The following is a 7,113-nucleotide window of genomic DNA, read 5'->3' as shown; positions in this document are numbered from 1 at the left end:
CTTATTTATTCAGTTACAATCTCTCTCTCTGTCTCTCTCCTCTCTCTCTCTCTCTCTCTCTCTCTCTCTCTCTCTCTCTCTCTCTCTCTCTTAGAGCTGTCATTTACCTTGATCTGTGCAAATACTTATTAATTCAGTTTCAAACATAATAATTCATTCTGCCAAGGCCTTTTCATTTCGTTGTTCGTTTATTCATTCTTGTATAAGGAAAAGCGAATGAATAATAACAAAGGCAACTACTGAATCTACCACAAAAACAGTATCTTTTACAATAACAAGATGTTTACGATAACAACGTTATAAACAATGCTTCGGATAATGAAAGTTATTACACTATTTACTACTAAGAACGTATAGACACAACAATAAACATCGACAATAATTTGAATAGGAAAAAATATCTAACCTCTAAGCAGTCATAAAAAAATCAGCATCAACCCTAATCTAAGTATCACATCTAAAAGAAAAAAGTAATTTCAATTAGAATGAAATTCCAAAAACCGTCGTTTTTTTTTTTTTTTTTTTTTTTTGCACCACGTAGACATAGCTTGACTACTAACCTTAATGACCTCGCATCAAAAAAGAAAAAAAAAAAAAAAAAAAAGCCTAAGGCATCCCAAGAGCTCTTGTTGGAACTTTTCTTCTTCTAGAAAAAATCCTAGTATCTAAAGTATGCTTCGTTCTAGTTACAGGGAATAAGTATTACTTCAAGATTCACAATAGACTTCTCCCTCATGTTGACGGTGATGAAGTAAAGTCTGAAATGACAGATCCAGAAAAGGATAACTTTGGGGCTGAAAAAAAAAAAATGGCTAATCCACAGCTTAAAAATTTGGATATTGAACAGACTGATTTGAAGATGATATGATGAAAGAACTGAACGGAGTAGTGATTGATTGATTAACTGATTGATTCAAAGTTCTCAGGCATCCTGACATCTAAGGTCATTGACGACAACGGAGTAGTGAAAATAAATATTAGTTTTGAAAATAGTACTTTGTTTAATGGTGTACGGTCTAAATATCCGAATGTTTAATGGTTTACGGTCTAAATATCTGAATGTTTAATGGGTATGGTCTACATATCCGAATGTTTAATGGTTTGCGGTCTAAATATCTGAATGTTTAATGGTGTACGGTCTAAATATCTGAATGTGTAATGGTGTACGGTCTATCTAAAAATCAAAATGTTTAATGGTGTACGTTGTCTAAAAATCAGAATGTTGAATGGTGTTCGTCTATCTAAAAATCCAAATGCTTAATAGTGTACGGTCTGATTAAAAATCAGAATGTTTAACGGTGTACAGTCTAAAAGTCCGAATGCTTAATGGTGTACGATCTGTCTAAAAAGCCGAATGTTTAATGGTGTACGGTCTGTCTAAAATTCCGAATGTTTAATGGTGCAATGTTTAAAAATCATAATGTTTTATGGTGTGCGGTCTAAAATTTTGAATGTAAAAAATCCGAATGTTTAAAGATGCATTGTTTAAAAACAAGAATATTTTATGTTGTACAGTCTAAAAATCCGAATGTTTAATGGTGTTCTATCTAAAAATCAGAATGTTAAAAATCAGAAAGCTTAATGGCGTAGTCTAAAAATCCGTATGTCTACACAGTTTTCTAAATACATATTGGTATCTAAAAGTAAAGAGTAAAATCTAAAACCCAGATATGAAGCCTTCTGATGACCTCAAAAGTCTTGCCACTCTAGAAAAAAGATATCAGACAGGTGCCAATCATAATTAATTCACGAATTGGCCCTTTTCATGACACGCCTACCTGTGGCATACAAAGACACTCCTCTTAAAAGATATAAATAATTCATTTCGACAAACTGAGGCTTCCAAAGGGGAGGCGGAGAGAAAGACTGCGAGGCGTCCTACAATAATATATGGAATCCTGCGTCACTATTTATCATCCTAGGATATGAATAAAACATTTATCTCCATAAGGCTCGGTCTCTTCAAAAGATCAAGAAATGCATTATGAACGATATGCAGATCAGGAAAGTCATTTGCAGATGATATGAATTATTATTTACGCATTTTTTCAGTAAGACCCAAATTCAATATGGAATTTCTTATCAAACTCGACTTTATTATTGAATTTGCGTCAAAACTTAACTTCAGGATTGAATTTGCGTTAAAACTTTAACTGCAGTATTGAATTTGCGTTAAAACTTTAAACTTCAGTAATGAGTTTGCGTTAAACTTTAACTTCAGGATTGAATTTCCGTTAAAACTTAACTTCAGTATTGAATTTGCGTTAAACCTTAACTTCAGGATTGAATTTGAGTTAAAACCTTAACTTCAGGATTGAATTTGAGTTAAAACTTTAACTTCAGTATTGAATTTGCGTTAAAACTCAACTTCAGTATTAAATTTCCTTTAAAATCCAATTTCAATAAGGCGAGGTGGAAAAGAGAGGTTGAAACATATCTAGATATGCAAACGTAATACTAATTAATTACTGAATTTCTATCAAAACTCAACTTTATAACCTAACTTCAATATTTAATTTCAATTAAGATCCAATTTCAATAGGAGAAATATTAAAGAATCGAGGTTAACACATATTTAGACATAAGAGCGTAGTACTTCATTTGGATTGCTTTATTCTATATCTTGGTTTCTATAGAAACCTATAAAGAATAGACAAATACATAACTAGAAGAACTTTGGCTAGTTCTTTGCAAATACTTCCACGTCTCAACATAACAATTAATCCCTAAAATTCTCACTACTCTGTGAGGAAAATTGTGATCAACAAGCAAACAGACAAACGGGTGAAAACGTAACCTCGTCCCAACTACGTTGGCAGAGGTAATTATGACGCGCTTATCAAAGAGCGTGTACAGTATATATTTATCTATGGTGTGATCTACGGACTGCTGCTGATGTCGCAAGACCCCGTCTCTCGCAATAGGCGAGGCAAATCTTAAATCAACCAACCAACCATATGACATGCTTTCCAATCTATGGCGTGGTTGCCTACTAGCGCGAAGAGCATTATTCATGACACTATTGTACGCAACCCGTCAAAAATTACATTCTAATTATTTAGATAGATATGCACACACACACACGCATATACCCATATTCAACCATTTTCACTCCATCCCCTTTTCCTAACATACAACCTGTCTCACCAGAGTATGACTACTCCCCTCTCCTCCCTACCCAAGGGACGGGGAGAGACCGAGTAGTTATACATCTGGCAATGCCACTGAGCGTGACCGGAAATATAAATATATATATATATATATGTATATATATACATGTATATATATATATATATATATATATATATATATACACATATACACATATATATATAGTATGTATATATATATATATATATATATATATATATATACATATACACACACACACACACATATATATATATATATATATATATATATATATATATATATATATATATATATAGAGCCCGACAATTGCTCTTTAATATTATATGGAAGATATTTGTTGTTAAAGAGCATGAATGTATCCACCCAAGAGATGCTTGTCTAAGAACCAATTCATATTCAACTATGATGTATTTGTCCGAGAGCATGTATTTTACCTAATAATAATAACAACAACATCAACAATAATAATAATAATAATAATAATAATAATAATAATAATAATAATAATAATAATAATATAATAACCAGTTTATTACTTTCCTGCTCAATGTATATTCCTGGCGTAGTGGTCGCCTTCTTTTTCCCTTCCTTCTCTTATTACAAGAATAATCATCTCTTGGAATCAAACAAAATTTTGCAAATTTTAACTCTCCTTTCACCACTTGCACTACAGACGTTGCAAATCAGAGAGGGGGGGGCTGTATAATTGTCCCTTTTTAAAAAAGCTATAACTGCTAATACCCTTGACAAAAACACTACAGGATTTTTCTCTAATTAGTCTAAATTGATCTAAAAGCGTTTTGGATATCGTAATAATTTTGCGACTTTTTAATTAATTCTTTTATAATAACTGGAAATTTATAACTGCACGGCGAGTTCTTGTATATAGCCCCACTCACCACCTCTGCCATTTCCTACTATAGTATCTGTTGGGTTACTTGTCGCACAGTAAGGTGTACTGCCTCAAAATAAGGTGTGCCAGGAATTCATGTACCCAACTGTACCTAAATAATAATTGTCTATTGACAAGATATGTTTGAGAAGCCCAAATCCTCCAGAGGACAATTATTTACAATAGGATAATTATGATAACGGTAAACAAGTCTTTGCTCATTGTGTTAAATGAAAGCGCTTGATTTGAGCAGAATGTACATAATAAATAGTCTATGCACCAAATCTCCCCTAAATAAGTTCATAATTTCATATTTTTAGTAAAGTCCTTTTATGGAAATGAAAGCAAATTTGGACAGTCCTTTTCACAATAATAATAAATCAAATGCAAATTAACTGCCAGACACATTGAACAAAGGAACGATCTCCCTTCATGATCCATCTTTGTTTGTAACAAGTTTGATATAAATTAATTAAATCTCTTGAGAGGAGTTTCAGTAACAGATAGATAAGACGGATTAAATGAATTCCCATATAATTTACAGGTAGAGGACTAATAATATAGACCCCCTTTATTCTTCTGTGTAGGGCCTTCCTAATAATAAAGACCCCTGTATCCTTACCTGTAGGGCTTTCCTATTAATAAAGACCCCTGTATCCTTATCTGTAGGGCCTTCCTATTAATAAAGGCCCCTGTATCCTTATCTGTAGGGCCTTCCTAATAATAAACACCAATGTATCCTTATCTGTAGGGCCTTCCTAATAATAAACACCAATGTATCCTTATCTGTAGGGCCTTCCTAATAATAAAGACCCCTGTATCCTTATCTGTAGGGCCTTCCTAATAATAAACACCAATGTATCCTTATCTGTAGGGCCTTCCTAATAATAAAGACCCCCTGTATCCTTATCTGTAGGGCTTTACTAATCATAAAGACCCCTGTATCCTTATTTGTAGGCCTTCCTAAGACATATGTATCCTTATCTGTAGGGCCTTCATTGCTACTGTAGAAGGACTTACATAAGATGTGTAACTGCGACTTTCGTAAAAAATATCAATCTCGTTATGTATTTCTTCCACATGCTCTCCTCTCTCTTTCTCTCTCTCTCTCTCTCTCTCTCTCTCTCTCTCTCTCTCTCTCTCTCTCTCTCTCTCTCTCTCCTCCTAACCAGACCAAGCTTTCGCCCGACACCTTATGGTCAGGAGGCCTATAAAATGTCGAGAATGAACCACCAGCAGAGATTTTTGTCTACGATAACGCTGACCATCCTACCTGGTTCAAGCTTTGTGCTGCCTCTTACTCTGCACAGGTAACCAAGCTGTGCTGTCTGTTCAAAATTTCAAAGTTGGAGCAAATTATTTTATGTTGACCAGGCTGACATGTGTCTTTTTATTGTTTATATATGACATATCTATTTTTGACGTTGTTAATAGTTTATATAGGACATATCTGTTTTGACGCTGTTACTGTTTTTAGAATGATATATTGTTAATTTATTCTCACCATTTATTTATTTCCTTATTTCCTTTCCTCACTGGGCTATTTTTCCCTGTTGGAGCCCTTGGGCTTATAGCATCTTGCTTTTCCAACTAGGGTTTTAGCGTGGCTAGTAATAATAATAATAATAATAATAATAATAATAATAATAATAATAATAATATTTCAACAGCCTGCAGAGAGAAGTGCATGTCTGTGATGTGGATGAAGATGAATAGTAATATTTCATCTTCTGGTATATTTGTTGCTAAAAGGAAAACAATACTGAGGGAAGTGTGAAGTTTTTCACAGTAGTAACAGGAATAACTTCAAAAATTCAAACTATCAGAGAATATTTTTGAACACGCTGCCATGAATCTCTCTTCATAGTTTGTATATGTCAGATCTGTTTTAATGTCGTTACTGATCTTGAGATATTTTATAGTCTTTATTCATTACTTCTCATAAATAGTTTATTCATTCCCTTATTTCCTTTCCGCACTGAGCTAATTTTTTCCTGTTGGGCCCTTGAGCATAAATTATTGCATCATGCTATTCTTACTAGAGTTATAGCTTAGCTAGTAAAAATAATCACAATAATAATAATAATAATACTCTTCCTAAACATTTCTTGGGGGAGAGAGAGAGAGAGAGAGAGAGAGAGAGAGAGAGAGAGAGAGAGAGAGAGAGAGAGAGAGAGAGAGGGGGGAAGAACCACGCCAAAGGTTCCAGCCCATCGTGTAGAGGCTATACCGTTTTGAAGGTATCAAGTTTTTGCATATGCTGTATATTAATACGAAAGGTTTCTCTCCTCTCCTCCCAACTTAGCTGCGACCTACAACGGTTGAGTACAGTTAGGTACTTTAATTCACCCATCAGGTCAACTGAGGAATAATAGATTTCAGACAATAGATTTTAGACAATAGGTTCATATCATCTATTATTTTGGTATGGAAATCAAACATAGGTCACTGCGTGCGTTATACTAGCTTACCAAAGCATACCTCTCTTTCTTCCAAGGCAAAGCACGACGGAGCAAAGACAAAATCTGATACATATCTTAAGATATATACAAAATCTAATACATATCTTAAGACAAATACAAAATCTAATACATATCTTAAGACATATACAAAATCTAATACATACCGTACCTAGAAAGTCTAATGCATATCTTAAGACAAAGACAAAATCTAATACATATCTTAAGGTAAATAGGAAATCTAATACATATCTTAAGACAAATACAAAATCTAATAAATATCTTCAAATTCAAAATCTAATACATATCTTCAGACAAATACAAAATCGAATATATACATTAAGACAAATACAAATCTAATTTATATTTTAAGACAAAGACAAAATCTGATACATATCTTAAGGTAAATAGAAAATCTAATACATATCTTAAAACAAATACAAAATCTAATACATATCTTAAGACAAAGACAAAATCTAATACATACCTTAAAACAGAGAAAATCTAATTTATATTTTAAGACAAAGACAACATCTAATACATACATTAAGACAAATACAAATCTAATTTATATTTTAAGACAAAGACAAAATCTGATACATATCTTAA

Source organism: Palaemon carinicauda, chromosome 7 (genome assembly GCF_036898095.1).
Source record: "Palaemon carinicauda isolate YSFRI2023 chromosome 7, ASM3689809v2, whole genome shotgun sequence".
NCBI lineage: Eukaryota > Metazoa > Arthropoda > Malacostraca > Decapoda > Palaemonidae > Palaemon > Palaemon carinicauda.
Note: the sequence above shows the minus strand (reverse complement) of the source record.